This window comes from Procambarus clarkii, chromosome 46 (assembly GCF_040958095.1).
Source record: "Procambarus clarkii isolate CNS0578487 chromosome 46, FALCON_Pclarkii_2.0, whole genome shotgun sequence".
Lineage (NCBI taxonomy): Eukaryota > Metazoa > Arthropoda > Malacostraca > Decapoda > Cambaridae > Procambarus > Procambarus clarkii.
The window spans coordinates 13,995,551-14,013,368 of record NC_091195.1 but is presented as its reverse complement, the minus strand read 5'-3'; the positions used below and the strand labels follow the sequence as shown (position 1 = coordinate 14,013,368).

General features: G+C 40.7%; 9 non-coding genes across 9 annotated transcripts; all 9 read left to right on the top strand.

Annotated features, from left to right (window-relative positions):
* Nucleotides 1-715: 715 nt before the first annotated feature.
* On the top strand, nucleotides 716-907 carry LOC138350706 (U2 spliceosomal RNA). The gene has a single exon (XR_011222234.1). It is a non-coding gene; the product is annotated as a U2 spliceosomal RNA (small nuclear RNA).
* A 1,904-nt stretch (nucleotides 908-2,811) lies between these two features.
* LOC138350705 (U2 spliceosomal RNA) lies at nucleotides 2,812-3,003 on the top strand. Its single transcript, XR_011222233.1, has one exon. It is a non-coding gene; the product is annotated as a U2 spliceosomal RNA (small nuclear RNA).
* Nucleotides 3,004-4,905: 1,902 nt separating this feature from the next.
* LOC138350704 (U2 spliceosomal RNA) lies at nucleotides 4,906-5,097 on the top strand. The gene has a single exon (XR_011222232.1). It is a non-coding gene; the product is annotated as a U2 spliceosomal RNA (small nuclear RNA).
* Nucleotides 5,098-7,005: 1,908 nt separating this feature from the next.
* Nucleotides 7,006-7,197, top strand: LOC138350703 (U2 spliceosomal RNA). Its single transcript, XR_011222231.1, has one exon. It is a non-coding gene; the product is annotated as a U2 spliceosomal RNA (small nuclear RNA).
* Nucleotides 7,198-9,107: 1,910 nt separating this feature from the next.
* On the top strand, nucleotides 9,108-9,299 carry LOC138350702 (U2 spliceosomal RNA). Its single transcript, XR_011222230.1, has one exon. It is a non-coding gene; the product is annotated as a U2 spliceosomal RNA (small nuclear RNA).
* Nucleotides 9,300-11,202: 1,903 nt separating this feature from the next.
* Nucleotides 11,203-11,394, top strand: LOC138350701 (U2 spliceosomal RNA). The gene has a single exon (XR_011222229.1). It is a non-coding gene; the product is annotated as a U2 spliceosomal RNA (small nuclear RNA).
* Nucleotides 11,395-13,310: 1,916 nt separating this feature from the next.
* Nucleotides 13,311-13,502, top strand: LOC138350700 (U2 spliceosomal RNA). The gene has a single exon (XR_011222228.1). It is a non-coding gene; the product is annotated as a U2 spliceosomal RNA (small nuclear RNA).
* Nucleotides 13,503-15,412: 1,910 nt separating this feature from the next.
* Nucleotides 15,413-15,604, top strand: LOC138350699 (U2 spliceosomal RNA). The gene has a single exon (XR_011222227.1). It is a non-coding gene; the product is annotated as a U2 spliceosomal RNA (small nuclear RNA).
* Nucleotides 15,605-17,514: 1,910 nt separating this feature from the next.
* Nucleotides 17,515-17,706, top strand: LOC138350698 (U2 spliceosomal RNA). Its single transcript, XR_011222226.1, has one exon. It is a non-coding gene; the product is annotated as a U2 spliceosomal RNA (small nuclear RNA).
* The last annotated feature ends 112 nt before the right edge of the window (nucleotides 17,707-17,818 follow it).

Below are 17,818 nucleotides of genomic sequence, written 5' to 3'. Positions count from 1 at the left end.
TAAGCGCACCTGCACTCTCACCCCTCTCCATTTGAATGCTAGTTTCCTAATTAGATTTCAAATGATTCATTCACCTCTCTAAACGCCACCACCGTCCGTATATTTACATATTTTATTTAGGCAATGTATGCAGGCACACATTTCATTCATTCATTCATTCATTCATTCATTCATTCATTCATTCATTCATTCATTCATTCATTCATTCATTCATTCACGTAAAATAACGAATAAAATTGATATAGAATCTACTATAATTTGCAAAGCGACCAACCACCAAATGTCATTGTGAAAGCTAGTTTCGTAATTAGCTTTGCAATACTTCATTTACCTCCCTAAACACCAACAATGAGTGAGTATTTGTATACTCGGTAAAAGCGATGGATGGATTTCGTACACATTCACATATATTAAGCAATGAATTTGCAATAGTACCTACAGTACTCAGACTTCTCGAATTACTTACATCTTGTTATATCTTAACTTTGTTGTTCACTCAACAACAGAGTCGTTTTCCAGGGAATCACGTTATGTTAGATGATGCATCGCCTCGCCTCGCATGGCATCGAATCGCATGTCATTGCATCGCATCGCATTGAACTGCATGGTATTGAATCACAAGGCATTGAATGGCATGGCATGGCATGGCATGGCATGGCATGGCATGGCATGGCATGGCATGGCATCGCGTCACGTCACGTCACGTCTCTAGTCTCTCGTCTCTCGTGTAGTACAAAGTACAAAGTGTAGTATCTGTTCTTATCAGCTTTATATCTGATACGATCCCCATGTGGGATCCTTGATATTAAACTGATTTTTTGCAACATGGCGAAGTGCTAGGAGCTTGCTCCACCTTTGCCGCGGATCGGCCCGGTATTGCAGTACCTCTGGGATCGGTCCACTCCCTTCGGGGAGACCAAAAACAACCCTATCAACTAGTCAAAATCAAGTAGGAGACGATGATGTTAATTGGTTATGTACATTAATGAATCGTGTTAATTTGATTTGCAGTAATTACTTCACACTAGCCAGCATCGTATGAGGAAAAAACCTTGGAACGAGCAGCAGAAGTGAGTCGTCAGTCGAGTCCGGGTTTGATGGGTCGAAGCTGAACAACTGGAACGAGTTAGAAGGAAGGAAGGAAGGAAGGAAGGAAGGAAGGAAGGAAGGAAGGAAGGAAGGAAGGAAGGAAGGAAGGAAGGAAGGAAGGAAGGAAGGAGGAGAAAGAAGGAGAGTGAGGTGAGTAATATCATTTAATAACTTTAGATTAAAGATTATGTGCGAGCAGCAAATACGATGGATGGTCGGTCTGGAAGGAAAGAAGTTGATTTTATGAATGGGGGGTTGCCAGTTAGTGCAATATTAATTGATTTTGTTTGTTTTCTGAGATAGGTTATATAGGGTGAAGTTTTTGTCTATTTATATAAGTGTGGAAACTGGTTTAGGTAGCTTAGTGGTTGGTTATGAAAAGGCTAGTAGAGATGGGTTAAATAGTGTTAAGCTTGTGTTTGCGTTTAGTGGAGAACTGGATTTGGTATTTAAATGGCATCTAATATGACGTGGTCATTGTGCAAATAAACTCTAAATCAACGGGTTTACTGTGATCGAGAACCTAACTATAATAGTTACCCATTGTTGGCATGCTCTTCTCTTTTTTTACGAAATTACTTACTCACTCTCCCTTGTGAGTGTGGAGTGGTGTGTATATCACTCGGAATTCCTTAGTCGGCTTTGACAGCGAAATTATATTCACACACACATCAAGATCAGACGTTTATCTACTTAATTTACCATTGCTGCAATGTACCAATGCGTAATAAAGACGAAATTCGACTTGAGATGGAGGGAGGTGTTGCTTTGGCGTGGTCTTACACGGCAACTCAACGATCGTTTGCCACTTCCACGCTTGCCAGCCGGCCAGCCACTAGCCTCAAAGTGAATTCTAGTGTCTTGATTAGCTTTACAATCCATCATTTACCTCAATACACACTAACAATGTGTATTTATATACTTCAATCGAGCATTCGATGCACATATTCACCTGTAATATATACGTCAACGAAACCCAGAACCCACCCAAGTTCAAGCGCACCTGCACTCTCACCCCTCTCCATTTGAATGCTAGTTTCCTAATTAGATTTCAAATGATTCATTCACCTCTCTAAACGCCACCACCGTCCGTATATTTACATATTTTATTTAGGCAATGTATGCAGGCACACATTCATTCATTCATTCATTCATTCATTCATTCATTCATTCATTCATTCATTCATTCATTCATTCATTCATTCATTCATTCACGTAAAATAACGAATAAAATTGATATAGAATCTACTATAATTTGCAAAGCGACCAACCACCAAATGTCATTGTGAAAGCTAGTTTCGTAATTAGCTTTGCAATACTTCATTTACCTCCCTAAACACCAACAATGAGTGAGTATTTGTATACTCGGTAAAAGCGATGGATGGATTTCGTACACATTCACATATATTAAGCAATGAATTTGCAATAGTACCTACAGTACTCAGACTTCTCGAATTACTTACATCTTGTTATATCTTAACTTTGTTGTTCACTCAACAACAGAGTCGTTTTCCAGGGAATCACGTTATGTTAGATGATGCATCGCCTCGCCTCGCATGGCATCGAATCGCATGTCATTGCATCGCATCGCATTGAACTGCATGGTATTGAATCACAAGGCATTGAATGGCATGGCATGGCATGGCATGGCATGGCATGGCATGGCATGGCATGGCATGGCATGGCATGGCATCGCGTCACGTCACGTCACGTCTCTAGTCTCTCGTCTCTCGTGTAGTACAAAGTACAAAGTGTAGTATCTGTTCTTATCAGCTTTATATCTGATACGATCCCCATGTGGGATCCTTGATATTAAACTGATTTTTTGCAACATGGCGAAGTGCTAGGAGCTTGCTCCACCTTTGCCGCGGATCGGCCCGGTATTGCAGTACCTCTGGGATCGGTCCACTCCCTTCGGGGAGACCAAAAACAACCCTATCAACTAGTCAAAATCAAGTAGGAGACGATGATGTTAATTGGTTATGTACATTAATGAATCGTGTTAATTTGATTTGCAGTAATTACTTCACACTAGCCAGCATCGTATGAGGAAAAAACCTTGGAACGAGCAGCAGAAGTGAGTCGTCAGTCGAGTCCGGGTTTGATGGGTCGAAGCTGAACAACTGGAACGAGTTAGAAGGAAGGAAGGAAGGAAGGAAGGAAGGAAGGAAGGAAGGAAGGAAGGAAGGAAGGAAGGAAGGAAGGAAGGAAGGAAGGAAGGAAGGAAGGAGGAGAAAGAAGGAGAGTGAGGTGAGTAATATCATTTAATAACTTTAGATTAAAGATTATGTGCGAGCAGCAAATACGATGGATGGTCGGTCTGGAAGGAAAGAAGTTGATTTTATGAATGGGGGGTTGCCAGTTAGTGCAATATTAATTGATTTTGTTTGTTTTCTGAGATAGGTTATATAGGGTGAAGTTTTTGTCTATTTATATAAGTGTGGAAACTGGTTTAGGTAGCTTAGTGGTTGGTTATGAAAAGGCTAGTAGAGATGGGTTAAATAGTGTTAAGCTTGTGTTTGCGTTTAGTGGAGAACTGGATTTGGTATTTAAATGGCATCTAATATGACGTGGTCATTGTGCAAATAAACTCTAAATCAACGGGTTTACTGTGATCGAGAACCTAACTATAATAGTTACCCATTGTTGGCATGCTCTTCTTTTTTTTACGAAATTACTTACTCACTCTCCCTTGTGAGTGTGGAGTGGTGTGTATATCACTCGGAATTCCTTAGTCGGCTTTGACAGCGAAATTATATTCACACACACATCAAGATCAGACGTTTATCTACTTAATTTACCATTGCTGCAATGTACCAATGCGTAATAAAGACGAAATTCGACTTGAGATGGAGGGAGGTGTTGCTTTGGCGTGGTCTTACACGGCAACTCAACGATCGTTTGCCACTTCCACGCTTGCCAGCCGGCCAGCCACTAGCCTCAAAGTGAATTCTAGTGTCTTGATTAGCTTTACAATCCATCATTTACCTCAATACACACTAACAATGTGTATTTATATACTTCAATCGAGCATTCGATGCACATATTCACCTGTAATATATACGTCAACGAAACCCAGAACCCACCCAAGTTCAAGCGCACCTGCACTCTCACCCCTCTCCATTTGAATGCTAGTTTCCTAATTAGATTTCAAATGATTCATTCACCTCTCTAAACGCCACCACCGTCCGTATATTTACATATTTTATTTAGGCAATGTATGCAGGCACACATTCATTCATTCATTCATTCATTCATTCATTCATTCATTCATTCATTCATTCATTCATTCATTCATTCATTCATTCATTCACGTAAAATAACGAATAAAATTGATATAGAATCTACTATAATTTGCAAAGCGACCAACCACCAAATGTCATTGTGAAAGCTAGTTTCGTAATTAGCTTTGCAATACTTCATTTACCTCCCTAAACACCAACAATGAGTGAGTATTTGTATACTCGGTAAAAGCGATGGATGGATTTCGTACACATTCACATATATTAAGCAATGAATTTGCAATAGTACCTACAGTACTCAGACTTCTCGAATTACTTACATCTTGTTATATCTTAACTTTGTTGTTCACTCAACAACAGAGTCGTTTTCCAGGGAATCACGTTATGTTAGATGATGCATCGCCTCGCCTCGCATGGCATCGAATCGCATGTCATTGCATCGCATCGCATTGAACTGCATGGTATTGAATCACAAGGCATTGAATGGCATGGCATGGCATGGCATGGCATGGCATGGCATGGCATGGCATGGCATGGCATGGCATCGCGTCACGTCACGTCACGTCTCTAGTCTCTCGTCTCTCGTGTAGTACAAAGTACAAAGTGTAGTATCTGTTCTTATCAGCTTTATATCTGATACGATCCCCATGTGGGATCCTTGATATTAAACTGATTTTTTGCAACATGGCGAAGTGCTAGGAGCTTGCTCCACCTTTGCCGCGGATCGGCCCGGTATTGCAGTACCTCTGGGATCGGTCCACTCCCTTCGGGGAGACCAAAAACAACCCTATCAACTAGTCAAAATCAAGTAGGAGACGATGATGTTAATTGGTTATGTACATTAATGAATCGTGTTAATTTGATTTGCAGTAATTACTTCACACTAGCCAGCATCGTATGAGGAAAAAACCTTGGAACGAGCAGCAGAAGTGAGTCGTCAGTCGAGTCCGGGTTTGATGGGTCGAAGCTGAACAACTGGAACGAGTTAGAAGGAAGGAAGGAAGGAAGGAAGGAAGGAAGGAAGGAAGGAAGGAAGGAAGGAAGGAAGGAAGGAAGGAAGGAAGGAAGGAAGGAAGGAAGGAGGAGAAAGAAGGAGAGTGAGGTGAGTAATATCATTTAATAACTTTAGATTAAAGATTATGTGCGAGCAGCAAATACGATGGATGGTCGGTCTGGAAGGAAAGAAGTTGATTTTATGAATGGGGGGTTGCCAGTTAGTGCAATATTAATTGATTTTGTTTGTTTTCTGAGATAGGTTATATAGGGTGAAGTTTTTGTCTATTTATATAAGTGTGGAAACTGGTTTAGGTAGCTTAGTGGTTGGTTATGAAAAGGCTAGTAGAGATGGGTTAAATAGTGTTAAGCTTGTGTTTGCGTTTAGTGGAGAACTGGATTTGGTATTTAAATGGCATCTAATATGACGTGGTCATTGTGCAAATAAACTCTAAATCAACGGGTTTACTGTGATCGAGAACCTAACTATAATAGTTACCCATTGTTGGCATGCTCTTCTCTTTTTTTACGAAATTACTTACTCACTCTCCCTTGTGAGTGTGGAGTGGTGTGTATATCACTCGGAATTCCTTAGTCGGCTTTGACAGCGAAATTATATTCACACACACATCAAGATCAGACGTTTATCTACTTAATTTACCATTGCTGCAATGTACCAATGCGTAATAAAGACGAAATTCGACTTGAGATGGAGGGAGGTGTTGCTTTGGCGTGGTCTTACACGGCAACTCAACGATCGTTTGCCACTTCCACGCTTGCCAGCCGGCCAGCCACTAGCCTCAAAGTGAATTCTAGTGTCTTGATTAGCTTTACAATCCATCATTTACCTCAATACACACTAACAATGTGTATTTATATACTTCAATCGAGCATTCGATGCACATATTCACCTGTAATATATACGTCAACGAAACCCAGAACCCACCCAAGTTCAAGCGCACCTGCACTCTCACCCCTCTCCATTTGAATGCTAGTTTCCTAATTAGATTTCAAATGATTCATTCACCTCTCTAAACGCCACCACCGTCCGTATATTTACATATTTTATTTAGGCAATGTATGCAGGCACACATTCATTCATTCATTCATTCATTCATTCATTCATTCATTCATTCATTCATTCATTCATTCATTCATTCATTCATTCATTCACGTAAAATAACGAATAAAATTGATATAGAATCTACTATAATTTGCAAAGCGACCAACCACCAAATGTCATTGTGAAAGCTAGTTTCGTAATTAGCTTTGCAATACTTCATTTACCTCCCTAAACACCAACAATGAGTGAGTATTTGTATACTCGGTAAAAGCGATGGATGGATTTCGTACACATTCACATATATTAAGCAATGAATTTGCAATAGTACCTACAGTACTCAGACTTCTCGAATTACTTACATCTTGTTATATCTTAACTTTGTTGTTCACTCAACAACAGAGTCGTTTTCCAGGGAATCACGTTATGTTAGATGATGCATCGCCTCGCCTCGCATGGCATCGAATCGCATGTCATTGCATCGCATCGCATTGAACTGCATGGTATTGAATCACAAGGCATTGAATGGCATGGCATGGCATGGCATGGCATGGCATGGCATGGCATGGCATGGCATGGCATGGCATGGCATCGCGTCACGTCACGTCACGTCTCTAGTCTCTCGTCTCTCGTGTAGTACAAAGTACAAAGTGTAGTATCTGTTCTTATCAGCTTTATATCTGATACGATCCCCATGTGGGATCCTTGATATTAAACTGATTTTTTGCAACATGGCGAAGTGCTAGGAGCTTGCTCCACCTTTGCCGCGGATCGGCCCGGTATTGCAGTACCTCTGGGATCGGTCCACTCCCTTCGGGGAGACCAAAAACAACCCTATCAACTAGTCAAAATCAAGTAGGAGACGATGATGTTAATTGGTTATGTACATTAATGAATCGTGTTAATTTGATTTGCAGTAATTACTTCACACTAGCCAGCATCGTATGAGGAAAAAACCTTGGAACGAGCAGCAGAAGTGAGTCGTCAGTCGAGTCCGGGTTTGATGGGTCGAAGCTGAACAACTGGAACGAGTTAGAAGGAAGGAAGGAAGGAAGGAAGGAAGGAAGGAAGGAAGGAAGGAAGGAAGGAAGGAAGGAAGGAAGGAAGGAAGGAAGGAAGGAAGGAAGGAGGAGAAAGAAGGAGAGTGAGGTGAGTAATATCATTTAATAACTTTAGATTAAAGATTATGTGCGAGCAGCAAATACGATGGATGGTCGGTCTGGAAGGAAAGAAGTTGATTTTATGAATGGGGGGTTGCCAGTTAGTGCAATATTAATTGATTTTGTTTGTTTTCTGAGATAGGTTATATAGGGTGAAGTTTTTGTCTATTTATATAAGTGTGGAAACTGGTTTAGGTAGCTTAGTGGTTGGTTATGAAAAGGCTAGTAGAGATGGGTTAAATAGTGTTAAGCTTGTGTTTGCGTTTAGTGGAGAACTGGATTTGGTATTTAAATGGCATCTAATATGACGTGGTCATTGTGCAAATAAACTCTAAATCAACGGGTTTACTGTGATCGAGAACCTAACTATAATAGTTACCCATTGTTGGCATGCTCTTCTCTTTTTTTACGAAATTACTTACTCACTCTCCCTTGTGAGTGTGGAGTGGTGTGTATATCACTCGGAATTCCTTAGTCGGCTTTGACAGCGAAATTATATTCACACACACATCAAGATCAGACGTTTATCTACTTAATTTACCATTGCTGCAATGTACCAATGCGTAATAAAGACGAAATTCGACTTGAGATGGAGGGAGGTGTTGCTTTGGCGTGGTCTTACACGGCAACTCAACGATCGTTTGCCACTTCCACGCTTGCCAGCCGGCCAGCCACTAGCCTCAAAGTGAATTCTAGTGTCTTGATTAGCTTTACAATCCATCATTTACCTCAATACACACTAACAATGTGTATTTATATACTTCAATCGAGCATTCGATGCACATATTCACCTGTAATATATACGTCAACGAAACCCAGAACCCACCCAAGTTCAAGCGCACCTGCACTCTCACCCCTCTCCATTTGAATGCTAGTTTCCTAATTAGATTTCAAATGATTCATTCACCTCTCTAAACGCCACCACCGTCCGTATATTTACATATTTTATTTAGGCAATGTATGCAGGCACACACATTCATTCATTCATTCATTCATTCATTCATTCATTCATTCATTCATTCATTCATTCATTCATTCATTCATTCATTCATTCACGTAAAATAACGAATAAAATTGATATAGAATCTACTATAATTTGCAAAGCGACCAACCACCAAATGTCATTGTGAAAGCTAGTTTCGTAATTAGCTTTGCAATACTTCATTTACCTCCCTAAACACCAACAATGAGTGAGTATTTGTATACTCGGTAAAAGCGATGGATGGATTTCGTACACATTCACATATATTAAGCAATGAATTTGCAATAGTACCTACAGTACTCAGACTTCTCGAATTACTTACATCTTGTTATATCTTAACTTTGTTGTTCACTCAACAACAGAGTCGTTTTCCAGGGAATCACGTTATGTTAGATGATGCATCGCCTCGCCTCGCATGGCATCGAATCGCATGTCATTGCATCGCATCGCATTGAACTGCATGGTATTGAATCACAAGGCATTGAATGGCATGGCATGGCATGGCATGGCATGGCATGGCATGGCATGGCATGGCATGGCATGGCATGGCATCGCGTCACGTCACGTCACGTCTCTAGTCTCTCGTCTCTCGTGTAGTACAAAGTACAAAGTGTAGTATCTGTTCTTATCAGCTTTATATCTGATACGATCCCCATGTGGGATCCTTGATATTAAACTGATTTTTTGCAACATGGCGAAGTGCTAGGAGCTTGCTCCACCTTTGCCGCGGATCGGCCCGGTATTGCAGTACCTCTGGGATCGGTCCACTCCCTTCGGGGAGACCAAAAACAACCCTATCAACTAGTCAAAATCAAGTAGGAGACGATGATGTTAATTGGTTATGTACATTAATGAATCGTGTTAATTTGATTTGCAGTAATTACTTCACACTAGCCAGCATCGTATGAGGAAAAAACCTTGGAACGAGCAGCAGAAGTGAGTCGTCAGTCGAGTCCGGGTTTGATGGGTCGAAGCTGAACAACTGGAACGAGTTAGAAGGAAGGAAGGAAGGAAGGAAGGAAGGAAGGAAGGAAGGAAGGAAGGAAGGAAGGAAGGAAGGAAGGAAGGAAGGAAGGAAGGAAGGAAGGAGGAGAAAGAAGGAGAGTGAGGTGAGTAATATCATTTAATAACTTTAGATTAAAGATTATGTGCGAGCAGCAAATACGATGGATGGTCGGTCTGGAAGGAAAGAAGTTGATTTTATGAATGGGGGGTTGCCAGTTAGTGCAATATTAATTGATTTTGTTTGTTTTCTGAGATAGGTTATATAGGGTGAAGTTTTTGTCTATTTATATAAGTGTGGAAACTGGTTTAGGTAGCTTAGTGGTTGGTTATGAAAAGGCTAGTAGAGATGGGTTAAATAGTGTTAAGCTTGTGTTTGCGTTTAGTGGAGAACTGGATTTGGTATTTAAATGGCATCTAATATGACGTGGTCATTGTGCAAATAAACTCTAAATCAACGGGTTTACTGTGATCGAGAACCTAACTATAATAGTTACCCATTGTTGGCATGCTCTTCTCTTTTTTTACGAAATTACTTACTCACTCTCCCTTGTGAGTGTGGAGTGGTGTGTATATCACTCGGAATTCCTTAGTCGGCTTTGACAGCGAAATTATATTCACACACACATCAAGATCAGACGTTTATCTACTTAATTTACCATTGCTGCAATGTACCAATGCGTAATAAAGACGAAATTCGACTTGAGATGGAGGGAGGTGTTGCTTTGGCGTGGTCTTACACGGCAACTCAACGATCGTTTGCCACTTCCACGCTTGCCAGCCGGCCAGCCACTAGCCTCAAAGTGAATTCTAGTGTCTTGATTAGCTTTACAATCCATCATTTACCTCAATACACACTAACAATGTGTATTTATATACTTCAATCGAGCATTCGATGCACATATTCACCTGTAATATATACGTCAACGAAACCCAGAACCCACCCAAGTTCAAGCGCACCTGCACTCTCACCCCTCTCCATTTGAATGCTAGTTTCCTAATTAGATTTCAAATGATTCATTCACCTCTCTAAACGCCACCACCGTCCGTATATTTACATATTTTATTTAGGCAATGTATGCAGGCACACATTCATTCATTCATTCATTCATTCATTCATTCATTCATTCATTCATTCATTCATTCATTCATTCATTCATTCATTCATTCACGTAAAATAACGAATAAAATTGATATAGAATCTACTATAATTTGCAAAGCGACCAACCACCAAATGTCATTGTGAAAGCTAGTTTCGTAATTAGCTTTGCAATACTTCATTTACCTCCCTAAACACCAACAATGAGTGAGTATTTGTATACTCGGTAAAAGCGATGGATGGATTTCGTACACATTCACATATATTAAGCAATGAATTTGCAATAGTACCTACAGTACTCAGACTTCTCGAATTACTTACATCTTGTTATATCTTAACTTTGTTGTTCACTCAACAACAGAGTCGTTTTCCAGGGAATCACGTTATGTTAGATGATGCATCGCCTCGCCTCGCATGGCATCGAATCGCATGTCATTGCATCGCATCGCATTGAACTGCATGGTATTGAATCACAAGGCATTGAATGGCATGGCATGGCATGGCATGGCATGGCATGGCATGGCATGGCATGGCATGGCATGGCATCGCGTCACGTCACGTCACGTCTCTAGTCTCTCGTCTCTCGTGTAGTACAAAGTACAAAGTGTAGTATCTGTTCTTATCAGCTTTATATCTGATACGATCCCCATGTGGGATCCTTGATATTAAACTGATTTTTTGCAACATGGCGAAGTGCTAGGAGCTTGCTCCACCTTTGCCGCGGATCGGCCCGGTATTGCAGTACCTCTGGGATCGGTCCACTCCCTTCGGGGAGACCAAAAACAACCCTATCAACTAGTCAAAATCAAGTAGGAGACGATGATGTTAATTGGTTATGTACATTAATGAATCGTGTTAATTTGATTTGCAGTAATTACTTCACACTAGCCAGCATCGTATGAGGAAAAAACCTTGGAACGAGCAGCAGAAGTGAGTCGTCAGTCGAGTCCGGGTTTGATGGGTCGAAGCTGAACAACTGGAACGAGTTAGAAGGAAGGAAGGAAGGAAGGAAGGAAGGAAGGAAGGAAGGAAGGAAGGAAGGAAGGAAGGAAGGAAGGAAGGAAGGAAGGAAGGAAGGAAGGAAGGAGGAGAAAGAAGGAGAGTGAGGTGAGTAATATCATTTAATAACTTTAGATTAAAGATTATGTGCGAGCAGCAAATACGATGGATGGTCGGTCTGGAAGGAAAGAAGTTGATTTTATGAATGGGGGGTTGCCAGTTAGTGCAATATTAATTGATTTTGTTTGTTTTCTGAGATAGGTTATATAGGGTGAAGTTTTTGTCTATTTATATAAGTGTGGAAACTGGTTTAGGTAGCTTAGTGGTTGGTTATGAAAAGGCTAGTAGAGATGGGTTAAATAGTGTTAAGCTTGTGTTTGCGTTTAGTGGAGAACTGGATTTGGTATTTAAATGGCATCTAATATGACGTGGTCATTGTGCAAATAAACTCTAAATCAACGGGTTTACTGTGATCGAGAACCTAACTATAATAGTTACCCATTGTTGGCATGCTCTTCTCTTTTTTTACGAAATTACTTACTCACTCTCCCTTGTGAGTGTGGAGTGGTGTGTATATCACTCGGAATTCCTTAGTCGGCTTTGACAGCGAAATTATATTCACACACACATCAAGATCAGACGTTTATCTACTTAATTTACCATTGCTGCAATGTACCAATGCGTAATAAAGACGAAATTCGACTTGAGATGGAGGGAGGTGTTGCTTTGGCGTGGTCTTACACGGCAACTCAACGATCGTTTGCCACTTCCACGCTTGCCAGCCGGCCAGCCACTAGCCTCAAAGTGAATTCTAGTGTCTTGATTAGCTTTACAATCCATCATTTACCTCAATACACACTAACAATGTGTATTTATATACTTCAATCGAGCATTCGATGCACATATTCACCTGTAATATATACGTCAACGAAACCCAGAACCCACCCAAGTTCAAGCGCACCTGCACTCTCACCCCTCTCCATTTGAATGCTAGTTTCCTAATTAGATTTCAAATGATTCATTCACCTCTCTAAACGCCACCACCGTCCGTATATTTACATATTTTATTTAGGCAATGTATGCAGGCACACATTCATTCATTCATTCATTCATTCATTCATTCATTCATTCATTCATTCATTCATTCATTCATTCATTCATTCATTCATTCATTCACGTAAAATAACGAATAAAATTGATATAGAATCTACTATAATTTGCAAAGCGACCAACCACCAAATGTCATTGTGAAAGCTAGTTTCGTAATTAGCTTTGCAATACTTCATTTACCTCCCTAAACACCAACAATGAGTGAGTATTTGTATACTCGGTAAAAGCGATGGATGGATTTCGTACACATTCACATATATTAAGCAATGAATTTGCAATAGTACCTACAGTACTCAGACTTCTCGAATTACTTACATCTTGTTATATCTTAACTTTGTTGTTCACTCAACAACAGAGTCGTTTTCCAGGGAATCACGTTATGTTAGATGATGCATCGCCTCGCCTCGCATGGCATCGAATCGCATGTCATTGCATCGCATCGCATTGAACTGCATGGTATTGAATCACAAGGCATTGAATGGCATGGCATGGCATGGCATGGCATGGCATGGCATGGCATGGCATGGCATGGCATGGCATGGCATCGCGTCACGTCACGTCACGTCTCTAGTCTCTCGTCTCTCGTGTAGTACAAAGTACAAAGTGTAGTATCTGTTCTTATCAGCTTTATATCTGATACGATCCCCATGTGGGATCCTTGATATTAAACTGATTTTTTGCAACATGGCGAAGTGCTAGGAGCTTGCTCCACCTTTGCCGCGGATCGGCCCGGTATTGCAGTACCTCTGGGATCGGTCCACTCCCTTCGGGGAGACCAAAAACAACCCTATCAACTAGTCAAAATCAAGTAGGAGACGATGATGTTAATTGGTTATGTACATTAATGAATCGTGTTAATTTGATTTGCAGTAATTACTTCACACTAGCCAGCATCGTATGAGGAAAAAACCTTGGAACGAGCAGCAGAAGTGAGTCGTCAGTCGAGTCCGGGTTTGATGGGTCGAAGCTGAACAACTGGAACGAGTTAGAAGGAAGGAAGGAAGGAAGGAAGGAAGGAAGGAAGGAAGGAAGGAAGGAAGGAAGGAAGGAAGGAAGGAAGGAAGGAAGGAAGGAAGGAAGGAGGAGAAAGAAGGAGAGTGAGGTGAGTAATATCATTTAATAACTTTAGATTAAAGATTATGTGCGAGCAGCAAATACGATGGATGGTCGGTCTGGAAGGAAAGAAGTTGATTTTATGAATGGGGGGTTGCCAGTTAGTGCAATATTAATTGATTTTGTTTGTTTTCTGAGATAGGTTATATAGGGTGAAGTTTTTGTCTATTTATATAAGTGTGGAAACTGGTTTAGGTAGCTTAGTGGTTGGTTATGAAAAGGCTAGTAGAGATGGGTTAAATAGTGTTAAGCTTGTGTTTGCGTTTAGTGGAGAACTGGATTTGGTATTTAAATGGCATCTAATATGACGTGGTCATTGTGCAAATAAACTCTAAATCAACGGGTTTACTGTGATCGAGAACCTAACTATAATAGTTACCCATTGTTGGCATGCTCTTCTCTTTTTTTACGAAATTACTTACTCACTCTCCCTTGTGAGTGTGGAGTGGTGTGTATATCACTCGGAATTCCTTAGTCGGCTTTGACAGCGAAATTATATTCACACACACATCAAGATCAGACGTTTATCTACTTAATTTACCATTGCTGCAATGTACCAATGCGTAATAAAGACGAAATTCGACTTGAGATGGAGGGAGGTGTTGCTTTGGCGTGGTCTTACACGGCAACTCAACGATCGTTTGCCACTTCCACGCTTGCCAGCCGGCCAGCCACTAGCCTCAAAGTGAATTCTAGTGTCTTGATTAGCTTTACAATCCATCATTTACCTCAATACACACTAACAATGTGTATTTATATACTTCAATCGAGCATTCGATGCACATATTCACCTGTAATATATACGTCAACGAAACCCAGAACCCACCCAAGTTCAAGCGCACCTGCACTCTCACCCCTCTCCATTTGAATGCTAGTTTCCTAATTAGATTTCAAATGATTCATTCACCTCTCTAAACGCCACCACCGTCCGTATATTTACATATTTTATTTAGGCAATGTATGCAGGCACACATTCATTCATTCATTCATTCATTCATTCATTCATTCATTCATTCATTCATTCATTCATTCATTCATTCATCATCATTCATTCACGTAAAATAACGAATAAAATTGATATAGAATCTACTATAATTTGCAAAGCGACCAACCACCAAATGTCATTGTGAAAGCTAGTTTCGTAATTAGCTTTGCAATACTTCATTTACCTCCCTAAACACCAACAATGAGTGAGTATTTGTATACTCGGTAAAAGCGATGGATGGATTTCGTACACATTCACATATATTAAGCAATGAATTTGCAATAGTACCTACAGTACTCAGACTTCTCGAATTACTTACATCTTGTTATATCTTAACTTTGTTGTTCACTCAACAACAGAGTCGTTTTCCAGGGAATCACGTTATGTTAGATGATGCATCGCCTCGCCTCGCATGGCATCGAATCGCATGTCATTGCATCGCATCGCATTGAACTGCATGGTATTGAATCACAAGGCATTGAATGGCATGGCATGGCATGGCATGGCATGGCATGGCATGGCATGGCATGGCATGGCATGGCATGGCATCGCGTCACGTCACGTCACGTCTCTAGTCTCTCGTCTCTCGTGTAGTACAAAGTACAAAGTGTAGTATCTGTTCTTATCAGCTTTATATCTGATACGATCCCCATGTGGGATCCTTGATATTAAACTGATTTTTTGCAACATGGCGAAGTGCTAGGAGCTTGCTCCACCTTTGCCGCGGATCGGCCCGGTATTGCAGTACCTCTGGGATCGGTCCACTCCCTTCGGGGAGACCAAAAACAACCCTATCAACTAGTCAAAATCAAGTAGGAGACGATGATGTTAATTGGTTATGTACATTAATGAATCGTGTTAATTTGATTTGCAGTAATTACTTCACACTAGCCAGCATCGTATGAGGAAAAAACCTTGGAACGAGCAGCAGAAGTGAGTCGTCAGTCGAGTCCGGGTTTGATGGGTCGAAGCTGAACAACTGGAACGAGTTAGAAGGAAGGAAGGAGGAAGGAAGGAAGGAAGGAAGGAAGGAAGGAAGGAAGGAAGGAAGGAAGGAAGGAAGGAAGGAAGGAAGGAAGGAAGGAAGGAAGGAGGAGAAAGAAGGAGAGTGAGGTGAGTAATATCATTTAATAACTTTAGATTAAAGATTATGTGCGAGCAGCAAATACGATGGATGGTCGGTCTGGAAGGAAAGAAGTTGATTTTATGAATGGGGGGTTGCCAGTTAGTGCAATATTAATTGATTTTGTTTGTTTTCTGAGATAGGTTATATAGGGTGAAGTTTTTGTCTATTTATATAAGTGTGGAAACTGGTTTAGGTAGCTTAGTGGTTGGTTATGAAAAGGCTAGTAGAGATGGGTTAAATAGTGTTAAGCTTGTGTTTGCGTTTAGTGGAGAACTGGATTTGGTATTTAAATGGCATCTAATATGACGTGGTCATTGTGCAAATAAACTCTAAATCAACGGGTTTACTGTGATCGAGAACCTAACTATAATAGTTACCCATTGTTGGCATGCTCTTCTCTTTTTTTACGAAATTACTTACTCACTCTCCCTTGTGAGTGTGGAGTGGTGTGTATATCACTCGGAATTCCTTAGTCGGCTTTGACAGCGAAATTATATTCACACACACATCAAGATCAGACGTTTATCTACTTAATTTACCATTGCTGCAATGTACCAATGCGTAATAAAGACGAAATTCGACTTGAGATGGAGGGAGGTGTTGCTTTGGCGTGGTCTTACACGGCAACTCAACGATCGTTTGCCACTTCCACGCTTGCCAGCCGCCAGCCACTAGCCTCAAAGTGAATTCTAGTGTCTTGATTAGCTTTACAATCCATCATTTACCTCAATACACACTAACAATGTGTATTTATATACTTCAATCGAGCATTCGATGCACATATTCACCTGTAATATATACGTCAACGAAACCCAGAACCCACCCAAGTTCAAGCGCACCTGCACTCTCACCCCTCTCCATTTGAATGCTAGTTTCCTAATTAGATTTCAAATGATTCATTCACCTCTCTAAACGCCACCACCGTCCGTATATTTACATATTTTATTTAGGCAATGTATGCAGGCACACATTCATTCATTCATTCATTCATTCATTCATTCATTCATTCATTCATTCATTCATTCATTCATTCATTCATTCATTCACGTAAAATAACGAATAAAATTGATATAGAATCTACTATAATTTGCAAAGCGACCAACCACCAAATGTCATTGTGAAAGCTAGTTTCGTAATTAGCTTTGCAATACTTCATTTACCTCCCTAAACACCAACAATGAGTGAGTATTTGTATACTCGGTAAAAGCGATGGATGGATTTCGTACACATTCACATATATTAAGCAATGAATTTGCAATAGTACCTACAGTACTCAGACTTCTCGAATTACTTACATCTTGTTATATCTTAACTTTGTTGTTCACTCAACAACAGAGTCGTTTTCCAGGGAATCACGTTATGTTAGATGATGCATCGCCTCGCCTCGCATGGCATCGAATCGCATGTCATTGCATCGCATCGCATTGAACTGCATGGTATTGAATCACAAGGCATTGAATGGCATGGCATGGCATGGCATGGCATGGCATGGCATGGCATGGCATGGCATGGCATGGCATGGCATCGCGTCACGTCACGTCACGTCTCTAGTCTCTCGTCTCTCGTGTAGTACAAAGTACAAAGTGTAGTATCTGTTCTTATCAGCTTTATATCTGATACGATCCCCATGTGGGATCCTTGATATTAAACTGATTTTTTGCAACATGGCGAAGTGCTAGGAGCTTGCTCCACCTTTGCCGCGGATCGGCCCGGTATTGCAGTACCTCTGGGATCGGTCCACTCCCTTCGGGGAGACCAAAAACAACCCTATCAACTAGTCAAAATCAAGTAGGAGACGATGATGTTAATTGGTTATGTACATTAATGAATCGTGTTAATTTGATTTGCAGTAATTACT